General features: G+C 44.9%; 1 long non-coding RNA gene across 1 annotated transcript; it reads right to left on the reverse strand.

The window, feature by feature from the left end:
* Positions 1 to 246: 246 nt before the first annotated feature.
* On the reverse strand, positions 247 to 10455 carry LOC121136163. The gene is made up of 2 exons (XR_005873284.1): positions 10124 to 10455; positions 247 to 689 (listed from the first exon to the last, which is right to left on the reverse strand). It is a non-coding gene; the product is annotated as an uncharacterized LOC121136163 (long non-coding RNA).
* Positions 10456 to 15120: the final 4665 nt, after the last annotated feature.

Raw genomic sequence — 15120 nt, forward strand, 5'->3', positions numbered from 1 at the left:
TCTGTCCCAGGACAGATGGGGAGGGCAGAGAAGAGCACAGCCAGAGAGACTCAGTTTGCTGTAGATCCAATTGGGCCACGCCAAAATCTTAAAGATGTCAGTCTGTGAAACGAAATCGTAAATGAAGGTGGGGGGGGGGGACGGGGGGCGGGGGGGCCTTTGGCCAGACTTTTAGAGGAAAAACTAAGTTACTCAATGTTTGAAATGCATCACCTCAGCTGCAGTAAGGGAATTTGACTAGAGATGGAGAGAGTCACAACCAAGATGCTAATTAGGACATTAGTTTGATAATCCAGATTGAAGATGTTGGTAGCTCGGGCTACGGTAAGGACAATTGTAATGCTACGAAGTGGTTGCTGCTAGCTACAAACTCTTGCTGGCTGCTAAAAACCTGCTGGTGCACTCATGTAGGTCAAAGGGTAACACGATGGCAAATTGACGCTGAGTAACTGCAAAACCAGAGCTTCCTGTTGGCTGAGCTGGAAGAAGTAAGGACAAGCTTGAAGATACGGTCAGGTGTTTCATTCCAGACACACCAACGATGAACTGCCTCTTCTCCATCAAGGATTCCGAGAGGCCGTTACTAGATACAGAAACCCCAGAGTGGTTGGGGCAAAGATGCTGATCCCAGGGGATGATAATCCAGCGAAGAAGCAAGTGTCCACACTGCGAAGGTCCGAAGGAGGAGCCTTGACGAATGAAAGAGAAAGTTGTGCTTGTGACCATTAGAATGTCCATTTACACCTATTTGTAATCCTTTCTAGAATCTTCAGGATGGTCCTGAGGTACACAGAAGCTATCAACCAAACCATTCTTGTCCAGCACAGAGGACCCGCACTGTGACTTTGGTTTTATCTCTCTGGTTCATTCCTTCCTCTCTGCCTACTCCCGCCTCCCTCCCAGCCAAAGCTGAGATAAGCAATAGCCGACAGCTTTTAAGACCCTTCTGGTCCTGCTAAACCTTATGACAACAGCTAGGACCTGCAAGAATTTTGAGGCAGGCACAGCCTCTGCTGGGCAGCACATCCCACGGCTGAGTAGACTTTTGCCTCATGTACAATAACTAATCTCTGGACAGGCTCTGACACTGCTGCTTCACTTTGAAGATAGCATGCCAGTCCCTGCAGCCACCCTGCCCATCACTTCTGCCACAAGGGCACAGATCCCATGCACTGTCGGGGACGATCAGCCACAGCGGCACCAAATAACTCATGTCAAGGCAGCTAATCAGTTGGGCCAAGGCCTCCCATACTGATAATCACACCACTGTCAGGAAGACAAATAGTACTTTGCCTTCCCCACCTTTCTATACTCAAATATCTATCTTGTAACTTTATGTCCCTTCTGGTTCCTTCCACCTAGAGCCTCTCTCTGCAAGCCCACCCTCATAAGCCCCCTGCATAGAACAGAGAAGTTTCAGTAGTTTCTTGTTCTACTTCCTCATCTCTCTCCTCCCCCTGCAGCCCCTCCTCCCTGTCACTTTTCCCTCCTCTCCTACTCTTGCTCCTCCTCCTCTGACAGGGTTTTGTGTGTCCCACGCTGGCCTGCAATTCTCTATTTTCCCAAGAATCACTTCTAACTTGTGATCCTCACGCCTTCATCACGCCCCCTCCAGGAGTGGAATTATAGGCGTGTGTCACCATGCTCAGCTTTATGCCGTACCAACTGAATAAGAGTGGTGCTCAGAGGCTCACAACTGAATAAGAGTGGTGCTCAGAGGCTCACAACTGAATAAGAGTGGTGCTCAGAGGCTCACAACTGAATAAGAGTGGTGCTCAGAGGCTCACAACTGAATAAGAGTGGTGCTCAGAGGCTCACAACTGAATAAGAGTGGTGCTCAGAGGCTCACAACTGAATAAGAGTGGTGCTCAGAGGCTCACAACTGAATAAGAGTGGTGCTCAGAGGCTCACAACTGAATAAGAGTGGTGCTCAGAGGCTCACAACTGAATAAGACTGGTGCTCAGAGGCTCACAACTGAATAAGAGTGGTGCTCAGAGGCTCACAACTGAATAAGAGTGGTGCTCAGAGGCTCACAACTGAATAAGAGTGGTGCTCAGAGGCTCACAACTGAATAAGAGTGGTGCTCAGAGGCTCACAACTGAATAAGAGTGGTGCTCAGAGGCTCACAACTGAATAAGAGTGGTGCTCAGAGGCTCACAACTGAATAAGAGTGGTGCTCAGAGGCTCACAACTGAATAAGAGTGGTGCTCAGAGGCTCACAACTGAATAAGAGTGGTGCTAGGAGGCTCACAACTGAATAAGAGTGGTGCTCAGAGGCTCACAACTGAATAAGAGTGGTGCTCAGAGGCTCACAACTGAATAAGAGTGGTGCTCAGAGGCTCACAACTGAATAAGAGTGGTGCTCAGAGGCTCACAACTGAATAAGAGTGGTGCTCAGAGGCTCACAACTGAATAAGAGTGGTGCTCGGAGGCTCACAACTGAATAAGAGTGGTGCTCAGAGGCTCACAACTGAATAAGACTGGTGCTAGGAGGCTCACAACTGAATAAGAGTGGTGCTCAGAGGCTCACAACTGAATAAGAGTGGTGCTCAGAGGCTCACAACTGAATAAGAGTGGTGCTCAGAGGCTCACAACTGAATAAGAGTGGTGCTCAGAGGCTCACAACTGAATAAGAGTGGTGCTCAGAGGCTCACAACTGAATAAGAGTGGTGCTCAGAGGCTCACAACTGAATAAGAGTGGTGCTCAGAGGCTCACAACTGAATAAGAGTGGTGCTCAGAGGCTCACAACTGAATAAGAGTGGTGCTCAGAGGCTCACAACTGAATAAGAGTGGTGCTCAGAGGCTCACAACTGAATAAGAGTGGTGCTCAGAGGCTCACAACTGAATAAGAGTGGTGCTCAGAGGCTCACAACTGAATAAGAGTGGTGCTCAGAGGCTCACAACTGAATAAGAGTGGTGCTCGGAGGCTCACAACTGAATAAGAGTGGTGCTCAGAGGCTCACAACTGAATAAGACTGGTGCTAGGAGGCTCACAACTGAATAAGAGTGGTGCTCAGAGGCTCACAACTGAATAAGAGTGGTGCTCAGAGGCTCACAACTGAATAAGAGTGGTGCTCAGAGGCTCACAACTGAATAAGAGTGGTGCTCAGAGGCTCACAACTGAATAAGAGTGGTGCTCAGAGGCTCACAACTGAATAAGAGTGGTGCTCAGAGGCTCACAACTGAATAAGAGTGGTGCTCAGAGGCTCACAACTGAATAAGAGTGGTGCTCAGAGGCTCACAACTGAATAAGAGTGGTGCTCAGAGGCTCACAACTGAATAAGAGTGGTGCTCAGAGGCTCACAACTGAATAAGAGTGGTGCTCAGAGGCTCACAACTGAATAAGAGTGGTGCTCAGAGGCTCACAACTGAATAAGAGTGGTGCTCAGAGGCTCACAACTGAATAAGAGTGGTGCTAGGAGGCTCACAACTGAATAAGAGTGGTGCTCAGAGGCTCACAACTGAATAAGAGTGGTGCTCAGAGGCTCACAACTGAATAAGACTGGTGCTCAGAGGCTCACAACTGAATAAGAGTGGTGCTAGGAGGCTCACAACTGAATAAGAGTGGTGCTCAGAGGCTCACAACTGAATAAGAGTGGTGCTCAGAGGCTCACAACTGAATAAGAGTGGTGCTCAGAGGCTCACAACTGAATAAGAGTGGTGCTCAGGAGGCTCACAACTGAATAAGAGTGGTGCTCAGAGGCTCACAACTGAATAAGAGTGGTGCTCAGAGGCTCACAACTGAATAAGAGTGGTGCTCAGAGGCTCACAACTGAATAAGAGTGGTGCTCAGAGGCTCACAACTGAATAAGAGTGGTGCTCAGAGGCTCACAACTGAATAAGAGTGGTGCTCAGAGGCTCACAACTGAATAAGAGTGGTGCTCAGAGGCTCACAACTGAATAAGAGTGGTGCTCAGAGGCTCACAACTGAATAAGAGTGGTGCTCAGAGGCTCACAACTGAATAAGAGTGGTGCTCAGAGGCTCACAACTGAATAAGAGTGGTGCTCAGAGGCTCACAACTGAATAAGAGTGGTGCTCAGAGGCTCACAACTGAATAAGAGTGGTGCTCAGAGGCTCACAACTGAATAAGAGTGGTGCTCAGAGGCTCACAACTGAATAAGAGTGGTGCTCAGAGGCTCACAACTGAATAAGAGTGGTGCTCAGAGGCTCACAACTGAATAAGAGTGGTGCTCAGAGGCTCACAACTGAATAAGAGTGGTGCTCAGAGGCTCACAACTGAATAAGAGTGGTGCTCAGAGGCTCACAACTGAATAAGAGTGGTGCTCGGAGGCTCACAACTGAATAAGAGTGGTGCTCGGAGGCTCACAACTGAATAAGAGTGGTGCTCGGAGGCTCACAACTGAATAAGAGTGGTGCTCAGAGGCTCACAACTGAATAAGACTGGTGCTAGGAGGCTCACAACTGAATAAGAGTGGTGCTCAGAGGCTCACAACTGAATAAGAGTGGTGCTCAGAGGCTCACAACTGAATAAGAGTGGTGCTCAGAGGCTCACAACTGAATAAGAGTGGTGCTCAGAGGCTCACAACTGAATAAGAGTGGTGCTCAGAGGCTCACAACTGAATAAGAGTGGTGCTCAGAGGCTCACAACTGAATAAGAGTGGTGCTCAGAGGCTCACAACTGAATAAGAGTGGTGCTCAGAGGCTCACAACTGAATAAGAGTGGTGCTCAGAGGCTCACAACTGAATAAGAGTGGTGCTCAGAGGCTCACAACTGAATAAGAGTGGTGCTCGGAGGCTCACAACTGAATAAGAGTGGTGCTCAGAGGCTCACAACTGAATAAGAGTGGTGCTCAGAGGCTCACAACTGAATAAGACTGGTGCTCAGAGGCTCACAACTGAATAAGAGTGGTGCTCAGAGGCTCACAACTGAATAAGAGTGGTGCTCAGAGGCTCACAACTGAATAAGAGTGGTGCTCAGAGGCTCACAACTGAATAAGACTGGTGCTCAGAGGCTCACAACTGAATAAGAGTGGTGCTCAGAGGCTCACAACTGAATAAGAGTGGTGCTCAGAGGCTCACAACTGAATAAGAGTGGTGCTCAGAGGCTCACAACTGAATAAGAGTGGTGCTCAGAGGCTCACAACTGAATAAGAGTGGTGCTCAGAGGCTCACAACTGAATAAGAGTGGTGCTCAGAGGCTCACAACTGAATAAGAGTGGTGCTCAGAGGCTCACAACTGAATAAGAGTGGTGCTCAGAGGCTCACAACTGAATAAGAGTGGTGCTCAGAGGCTCACAACTGAATAAGAGTGGTGCTCAGAGGCTCACAACTGAATAAGAGTGGTGCTCAGAGGCTCACAACTGAATAAGACTGGTGCTCAGAGGCTCACAACTGAATAAGAGTGGTGCTCAGAGGCTCACAACTGAATAAGAGTGGTGCTCAGAGGCTCATTGGTTTGAATGCTTGGTCACCAGGGAGTAGCACTATTTGAAATGCTGAGGAAGTCTGACCTTGTTGGAGGAAGTGCGTCACTAGGAGTGGGTTTTGAAGTTTCAGGAGCCCAAGCCGGATGTAGTGTCTGTCTCTTCCAGCTACCTGGAAGCTACTTCTCCTTCTCCATGTCTGCCTGCATGCCACTATGCTTCCTACCATGATGGAAATGGACTAACCCTCTGACACTGTGAGCAGACCGCACATAGATGATTTCTCTTATAAGAGTTGTCATGGTCATGGTGTCACAGCAATAGAATCTGGACTAAAATACTAGTGGTAAAAACCAAGGTTTCATGCATGCTAGGTAAGCTGGGCTATATTCAAATGTTTTCTTCTTGACAATGTCTTTCCAACACCATTAGGTGAAGCCTGTCTTACCAAACATGCATGATCTCTCGCGTCTTCCCTGGTGGAAGCCACTGCTCTCTGTACATAGCCCTAGATGGGAAGTGCAGATTAGGGGCAGGACACACTCAGCTCTGTGGTTCTGCTTTCCATCATTTATAGAACAGCATTTCTTCCATTAACTTTTGTGTCACTGAAAGCCCCCACTTTCTTTATCTCTTGTAAACACTGAAACTTTAGACATGTGGTCAGCATTATACGTTTCCCCACCATCCCCAAACCCTGCTACATTCCTGGAATATTTACACATACTTGTAGGCGGCCATCCAGCACACCAACTGGCCTTTATTTCCTTGACCCATCTGAGGCTCAGAAGACAGTTAGCTCTAATTTACAGAAGCCTGTTAGTGATTACAAGTCCTCCCAGACTCCACTATGTCTGCTCCCACAGTCACCAGAACCGTAAGCCTTTCTTTTGCTCCCATTCGGTGACTGCCAAGCTTTAACGAAGCCAGCTGAAACCCACTTCTAGAACTTCTAACTTAGTTGGCTTGGATGGAGCTGGAGCACATCTGTCTAGGTCATGCTGATGCAGCTAACTTGGGGAGCATCCTTTGAAAACTACTGGCCTAACATATGAGCCCAATATTTCCCAAAGCTGTGTTCATGTAAGTTCCCTGAGCAGCTTGGTGGCACACGCCTTTAATCCCAGCACTCGGGAGGCAGAGGCAGGCGGATCTCTGTGAGTTCGAGGCCAGCCTGGTCTACAAAGTGAGTTCCAGGACAGCCTCCAAAGCTATAGAGAAACCCTGTCTCGAAAAAAAAAAAAAAAGAGTGCCAGCGTCTAAGTCCCACTCCAACCAGCACTGCCTTGTCAGCCTTCCTTCTAACCCTTGCTCTGGAGGGGCAGGAGAAAGCCAAGCAGCCTTCACATTCTATGAATCCTTCCGTTAATGTTCATCACCAGGTCTTTAGGGAATCCTCCATTGTCTACAGCCTCCACCTCCAGCCTTCCTCCACACTTCACTCATAATTCCAGAACAGCCTGATTCTAATTCCCTCGTTACACTCTACAGATGACATCATGCACTCTCTCATGATAGAAAATAGATTTCATCAGTCATGGCATGTTCCTGGTTTTTACTCCATGCATCCAAAGCATTTATCTATAGCAGCTGAAATTCCTTCCCCCTCATCCCTTCATCTCAGAAGATGACGGATCCCTACTCCAAGTGATGTGGAGACCCTCTCCTCAGATCACTGCGATTTACGGTGCCAGGATGCTCTCTACCCAGCACCTCTCTGCTCTGCTGTCATCAACTCAGATCTACACTTCTCCCTCTTCTCTTGCCCAGACACCACCCAGCATGTAGTTGTCGGTTGATGTTTCCCGCTGTTGTGTGCTGGTGGCAGATTCAAGCAGGTGCCTCTTCGAGGTGCCTCTTAGATTTGGCATTCAGAATTGAGCCCTTGCCCCCCTACCCCCCGCATGTGCCTCTCCACAGGCAAAGGGACTTCGCACACCCGCATCACGGTTCTATTTATTTCTAGAACCTGACTTTCTCGGTGTGCTAAGCACTGGCTAATGCTGCACTCAGAAGCGTGGTGAGGCGCCACACTGATGATGCGACGCGTGTGCTGCTCTGCAAAGGGCAGTGTGCTGCTTCCATGGCGGATGAAAAGGCAGCCATCAAGACACCCTTTGGGGGACCATTTGTCCAGGGATGTGAGAGCATCCTGTCCACACAGTGACAGCTCCAGCAGATGCAGGAAAAACACAAGACAAAACACTCCGTGCACAAAAGAAAATGTCAAAAACACAAGCAGGAAACAGTACAGGAAGGAAACCAAAAGGCAGGCAGAAGAGCCTCTGCCGAGTTTTGTTTGCTCAACTAATAGAACTCAATAAAGCCTTGTTTAAGGGGTGTTGCCTGCGAACACACTGTCCCGAGCGCTCTATTTAGTACCTTGTACTAAGGGGTAGGAGATGCATTTCTTATACAGAAGCTCTGAAAACCTTAAAATTATGACAGGGTGCTACTTCTAATTTTACTCAAAGTACAAAGTAGATCAGATGGGGTAATGAAGAAAACTTTGGCACAAAATTTCCTCATAAAACATATTTGATGTAATGTTAAATGTTGCACTTATGTAATACATGTGCATAGTTTAATATCAGATACTGTATACAAATTATTTTTGACATAATACAAAGATTTTGATATCGAATATGTGATAGATAAGACAAATAATTGGATTTTATTAAAATTAAAATCTTCAAAAGACATTATTAAGCCAGGCCTGGTGAGTCAAGCCTATAATTCTAACTACTTGGGTAGCTGAGGCAGGAAAGTTTAAGGACAGCTTGGGTTACAGAATGAATTCCAGGTCAATTTGTGAAACCTAGTGAGATCCTGTCTTAAAATGAAAAGTAAAAATAAAGCGGGGTATAGCTCAGTAGTGGAACACTTGTCTAAGACATCTGAGACCCCGGGTCTAATCCCCAACATCCCAGAGGCATTAAGAGAATGAGAAGATGAGGCACAGACCGAAAGACATCATTTACAAGTCATACATCCGACAGACAATCTGCAACCAGAACACAGGTAAAAATTCTTACAGAGCAGCAATAACAAAACAACTTCCTTATTCTTGAGAATTTCATACATGTATGTCAATGAAATCTGATCATAGTCAACTTCTATTTCGTCCTCAAACTCCCTTCAAATTCTTCCAAACTTTGACTCTGTCCAACTTCATGCCCATTAAAACATAGTTTAGAAACTACAGAAACAGAGGTTAGAATATGAAAAGATGCTCAAGATAATTGATCATTGGTACAATGCACAGCAAAATCACAATGAGATGCATGACATCAGACAGAATGGTGTAGGGAGAGATCATGTAGCTGCAGCAATGGCCACGCCCAACGTGGGAGAAAACCAGGATAAAGGAAGGTACAAGAGGAGACCCCTCTCTCTTGGATTCTGGCCAAGGCTCGGAGACCATAGAGCGCTGACCCGGTTCTCAGCTTCTTATGTAAGTTACTTTTCTCTATCTGAATAAATATCCAACTACCTTTTCCCAGCATCCTTGGCGTGACTCGTTTCCATTCTCAGAATGGCATTAACCAAAAAGACAGACAATACCTTGTGTCGACAAAGATGAGATTAAATGGGAACCTCCATGGATTCACAGTAGGAAATTAAAATGATATAGATTATTTGAGAAAAAGGTTTAGCAGTCTCTGAAAAAAAAAGTCAAGTAAGAATACTGTATGATACAGCAATGCCACTCCTGTCAACTTTTCTAAAAGAAATGAAAACATCAGTCAAACATTAAAAGCATGTGTGTGAATGTTCATGGGAGTATGGTATATGAAAATTCAAACAAAAACTTCCCAAGCAAGAGAAGGGACACAAGGGGCATACCTCAACACAATAAAGGCAGTTTGCAGTAAGCATAGCCAGCACCAACTTACATGGAGAGAAACTCAAAGCCATATCACTAAAGTCAGGACTAAGACAAGGCTGTTCACCCTCTCCAAGCCTATTTAATATAGTACTTGATGTCTTAGCTGGAGCAATAAGACAACTGAAGGAGAACAAGGGGATACAAATAGGAAGGGAAGAAGCAGATGATACGATAGTGTATACAACTGACCCTACAGATTCCACCAGGAAACTCCTACAGCAACACTTTCAGCAAAGTAGAAGGAAACTAAATTAACACAAAAATATCAGTAGCCTTCTATATACAAATGACCAACAGACCAAGAAATAGCCTCACATAGTAGCCTCAAAAATATAAAATATCTTTGGGTAGTCCTAATCAAGCAGGTGAAAGAACTATATAATAAAGTTAACACTCTGAAGAAAGAAACTGACTATATCAGAAGATGGAAAGATCTCCCATGCTCATGGATCAGTAGGATTATCATAGTAAAAATGGTTTTCCTGCCAAAAGGAATCTGCAGATTCAGTGTAATCCCTATCAAAATCCCAACACAACTTGAAAAGATCATTTTCAGCTTCATATGGAAACACAAAAAAACCAGGATAGCTAAAACAATCCTGAGCCAAAAAAGAACTGCACTACAGAGCTATAGTAATAGAAACACCATGGTATTTGCACCAAAACAGACAGGCTGGTCAATGGAATAGAATTCAGAACCCAGAAATAGGTCTCCACACCTATGGATACCTTACTTTTTGATAAAGAAGCAAGAAATACACACTGGAAAAAAGACAGTATCTTCAACAAATGGTCTGACCAAACTGAAAGGCTGCATGCAGAAGAATGCAAATGGATCCATACTTACCACCCTGCACAAAACGCAACTCCAGTTGAGCAGAACCTCACTGTATAACTGGATACACTGAACCTGATAGGAGGGAAAGTGGGGAATGACCGTGAACTCATTGGCACAGGAGACTTTCTGAACACAGCACCTACAGCAAGTCACTGAGATCAACAATTAATACATGGGACCTCATGAAATGGAAAAGCTTCTACACTGAAAAGGATACCATCATTGGGACAAAGTGGCAGCCTACAGAATGGGAAAAGATGTTCACAAACAAGATTTTACAACTCCGATAGATGGCTAATCTCAAAAATACATAAGAACTCAAAAATGAACACCAAGAAAACAAATAACCCAATTTAAAAATGAGGTACATATCTAAGCAGAAAATTCTCAAAAGATTATCCCTGGCATACAAATGGACTTTGGGTGCCCATCCCACAATGCACTCTCACCCTGGACTCGGGGGGAGAGTCTAGACCCTGCCCTGGATGAAATGACAGACTATGGACACCCCCGAGGGCCTCACCCTCCCTGGGGAAAGGAAGGGGTATTGGGGGGAGTTGTTGGGAGGGCATGGGAGGAGGGGAGGGAAAGGGAGAGGGACCTGGGTTTGACATGTGAAGCAACCTTGTTTCTAATTTAAATTTTAAAATAATAAAAAAACTCGCAGGTAAATGGATGGCACTTAAAAAAAATCATCCCGAATGAAGTAACCCAGATCCAGAAAGACAAATATGGTATGTGTTCCCTTATATGTGGACGGTTGTTGTTAAATCACTGATAAAGAAGCTACATTCATTTTCTTGCCCGTTACCAGCTCCCCCCCACCCCCGCCCCCACCCTCCGCCATCCTCATGTTAGCTGTGGCCACAGCTTGTCTTGCTCATCCTTAAGGACCATCTACAACACAGACAACGTGCGTCTGCTAGGAAGCTGAGTAGCACACCAACTCCATCGTCCACATTCACAGAGCATCTTCTCTGCTTGAGGCACTGGGCTGTCCTGTGAACACACTCGGCATTTGACTACCTGGCTGGGAAAAAGAAAGCGGAAGAATGATTAAGAGAACATTCATAAATGACAAGAAAATATTAAAATCGAGGGGAATCCTTGAAATGTTACACAGCAGCCTTGCATCTGATTCAGTTTCACCTTGAATTGCAATCGTGTTGTATTTAGAGCAAAGCCTGTGTAATTTGTATACAGGCTGCTTATGCATGTGGCCTGGTAGCTTACAGATTTGCTATGTTTCCATGACAACTACTTATTTAGTGATTTTTCTTGGTCTGTTTCATAAACTGCATGAATTACAACATTTTTTTCCTCAAGTCAAGGCCTCATAAGTAAGCTGAGCCAAACATATGAGTATGTGTGTGGATATGTATCTGTGTATATACATATGTGTATACATATAGATGTATATGCATATAGTCTATTTGCTTATGAGTGAGTGCATGTGTGTGCATAAGAATGTATATGTCTATGTGTGTGCACATGTGTATTGCACATGTGTTTGTGTATTCCATATGTGAATGTGTGTGCATAAATACTTATGTCTCCATGTGTATGTGTGTCTATATGTGTGTGTTTATGTATATCTACATATGTGTGTATATTTGTGACTATATATGTATATGCATGTGTTATATTCTGCTGATGCCCTCATGCTGATATTATAAAAGGTAAATCTGAACTGCCTTTAATCCCAACACTCAGGAGTCACAGGCAGGTGAATTTCTGAGTTTGAGACCACCCCAAAAAAAACCCTGAGGCATTTTGGCCATCCTCACACATGGGTGACAAAGATGTCCTTCACTCCAAGTAAACATGGTCCCACCTGCATTCAGCCAGAACATGCATACAACGTAGCAAACCACCAAGACAAGGTAATCCATTAGACCTAACTAGGAGGTGACACAATACGGTCTGGAGTTTACCAGGTTCCATCTGTACTGAGACTCACTGGGTCAGAGATTCCAAGAGCTTTCCACTGGCTGAGACTGGCTGAGAATTCCTGGAATTTTCCACTGGCTCTGCCATCTTTAGAGCTGGAATTTGTGGGGGCAGAGATGCACCCTTCTACTTCCCAGGCCTGTTAGACTGAATCCAAGACTTGGGGTGCGCAGAGGGCATGCTTCAAGAGGCTGGATTCGACCTATGTTTTTGCTTTTTTCTCTCATCAGCTCCAGACTTCCTGTACGATTAAAATCGGCAACTCGCCGGGTGTTGGTGGCGCACGCCTTTAATCCCAGCACTCGGGAGGCAGAGGCAGGCGGATCTCTGTGAGTTCGAGACCAGCCTGGACTACCAAGCGAGTTCCAGGACAGCCTCCAAAGCCACAGAGAAACCCTGTCTCGAAAAACCACAAAAAAAAAAAAAATCAGCAACTCTCCTTTGCCTTTCAATATAAAATTGGCCTCAATATACATTGGACAAATGTCCACCACTGGCCTAAATTCGAAGCTTTTGATTTTAATAGATAAACCGATTTAAATAACTCCATAAGACAGAGTTGCAGCATGATCCCAGGTCGCCTTCCCCATAAGACTCCCGGCTCATGTAAATCTCTTTCAAGGGTCTGACTTACAAGCACACTCAGAGCCAGGGGGCTGGGCCTCCCAGCCTGTACCTTTACAACTCCCAACTCTTTAACATACATAACACAGAACAAGCCTGTACCTTTACAACTCCCAACTCTTTAACATACATAACACAGAACAAGCCTGCATCTTTACAACTCCCAACTCTTTAACATACGTAACACAGAGCACTTCTGCCTTTCGCATTTGGCCTAGCTGTACCCTTCTGCTTCACCAAGCCTAAAATTCCTGCCTGTATCTTTATCATTCTAAAAATACGTATTATATCAAAACCTGTACGTGTGGTTTTAAATGGCTGTAAAATTCCAAATAAAAAGTTACTTTTAGAATCTTTAATAAAAAAGGATGTGTTCCTGATGGGTTCACTTCGGCAAAAGTCAATAACAACCAGGCGGCTTGCCTCCGTCTTGGCAGTCATGTCTAGAAAGTAAGGTTAAAGGAAGGGCATGGCACGTGACTTCACCTCCATGTTGGTTAAGGTGACCGTGTGGTATAAACATAAGGCAGCATCCATTAAACAATTAGAGCCACTGAGCCTTCTCTCCCATTGTGTCCCCCTTTTATTAGACTAACGAGGCAACACTTGGCCTCTGCCATGGTTTCTTTCATTCTTCCTACGATAAGGAGGCAACAGCAGATCTCCAAGATGTTTTGGATTAAGATGAATTTTTGTATGATAATTTTTGTCCTCAGAATGAAAAATAACACCATGAACAAGGTTTATGCAGCAAATGTTTGATAATGGTCTATTCAAGCTAACAGAAATTGACTTAAAGATGTATGTCTAACTGCTTATGTCTGTTAAGTTTCAAACCCAGGACAAATGGCTGAGGTGACTCTTTAACATATCAAAGTGGACCTGGCCTCCATGTTCTCCCAACATCCCTCAGTCCCTACCTGCTCCAGGGTATGACTGGCATCCCTGCCCTCTATCCTGAGCTCTCCATTCCAGGGGCTGGGCTGCCCTCCCCCAAAGACTTTTCCTGATACAGTCCAAACATGTTGATTACCCGCTCCTTTTGAACCTTTGTCATTCAGGCTGCTGCGCCTGGTTCCCTCTCTCACCTCTCCCTTCCCCTCCCCCTCTCCCACATGGCCCAGCTCAGCCTGGTCATGCCCACTCTGGACTCTCCCAGATATCCCCGCCTCTGACTATGCTCGCCCACACATCTACAATAGACTTTCTCCTCCCCCACACCTAGGAGGGCTCATGTCCTTTCCTTTCCTTTCCTTTCCTTTTTATTTCTTCTGTTCATTCAATGTCGTTACTAATTTTGTTAAGTTTTACCTATTTGGTGAAACTGAGTCATATAAAAAACTGCATTTTTTAAAAGAGTACTATAAAAGGATCAGGAAAAATGATGTTCCTACTCTCTCTGTGAACTGTATTTATGATTTAAAGTTTATTTCGATACAAAAGGATCTTCAATTCAAGAATTATAATTTTTAAGGCTTAAACTTAACAGGAATAAAATTATGAAATTCTAATCTTATAAAAGAGCTACAAACTGATAGTAAACTATTAAAACAATAAAGATATACAAGCTAATGGTCAGTCATGCTAAGTACTTTATTTACAGAGACATTAACTTATGTACAGAGAGAAACTTGGAGGGAGAGAACAATTTTTATCTTGCATCATATAGTCTTCTGTTATCTCCCATCATGTAGTATTCTGCATATGTTGTCAAAATTAATCCAAGTATACAGAGAAACCCTGTCTCATAAAAACCAAAAAAAAAATAATAATTAATCCAAGTGAATAAACAAAACAAGTTTAAAATAAACTTAAAGTTTGCTTAATGTAAAATTGTAGAGAGCTGTGAAGTGCCACACCCTTAAGATGGCGCTGGCTTCTGCCTTCTGCTAGCCCGACAGCAGGTGCTCTCTATGATAAACAACACCTGTATTTGGTTAAGGCTGGATATCAGGCTTGCTTCCGAGTACGTGGACCTATCTGCATGTTCCACGTGGCATACTGGGGTTGGCCGCCCAAGGGCTTTTAAGCTGTGGATTGGGGCTCCCTGGTGCTCCCCGGGAGAAGAAGATTGTTCAAGGTCCCTGAATAAACTGCTTAAAGAAGAGTCTGGGCATTGGGTCTTCCTTGCTGGTCGAGGTGGCGAGACATAAAATAATAGTTGAACCCAGGTATATTTTAAAAGTTGACTATAAAAGATTGAATGCTTCAGTAAGCTGGCTTAAATTTACAATATATTTGCCTGCCAGGATACCTCGAGTGGCGCACCATCCCACCCAGAAGTTGCTAGGATGCATAGGAAATGAGACCTGCCAGAGTCTGCCCCTTCTGCCTCTGCTTGCACAGGCCTGACCAGCTCTGGGTATACAGGCCAGCCAAAAACAAACCTCCTCATATAAAGAAAAGACAATTATTCCTCCTGTCTCACATGA

The sequence above is a fragment of the Mesocricetus auratus genome, unplaced genomic scaffold (genome assembly GCF_017639785.1).
Source record: "Mesocricetus auratus isolate SY011 unplaced genomic scaffold, BCM_Maur_2.0 Super-Scaffold_100053, whole genome shotgun sequence".
Lineage (NCBI taxonomy): Eukaryota > Metazoa > Chordata > Mammalia > Rodentia > Cricetidae > Mesocricetus > Mesocricetus auratus.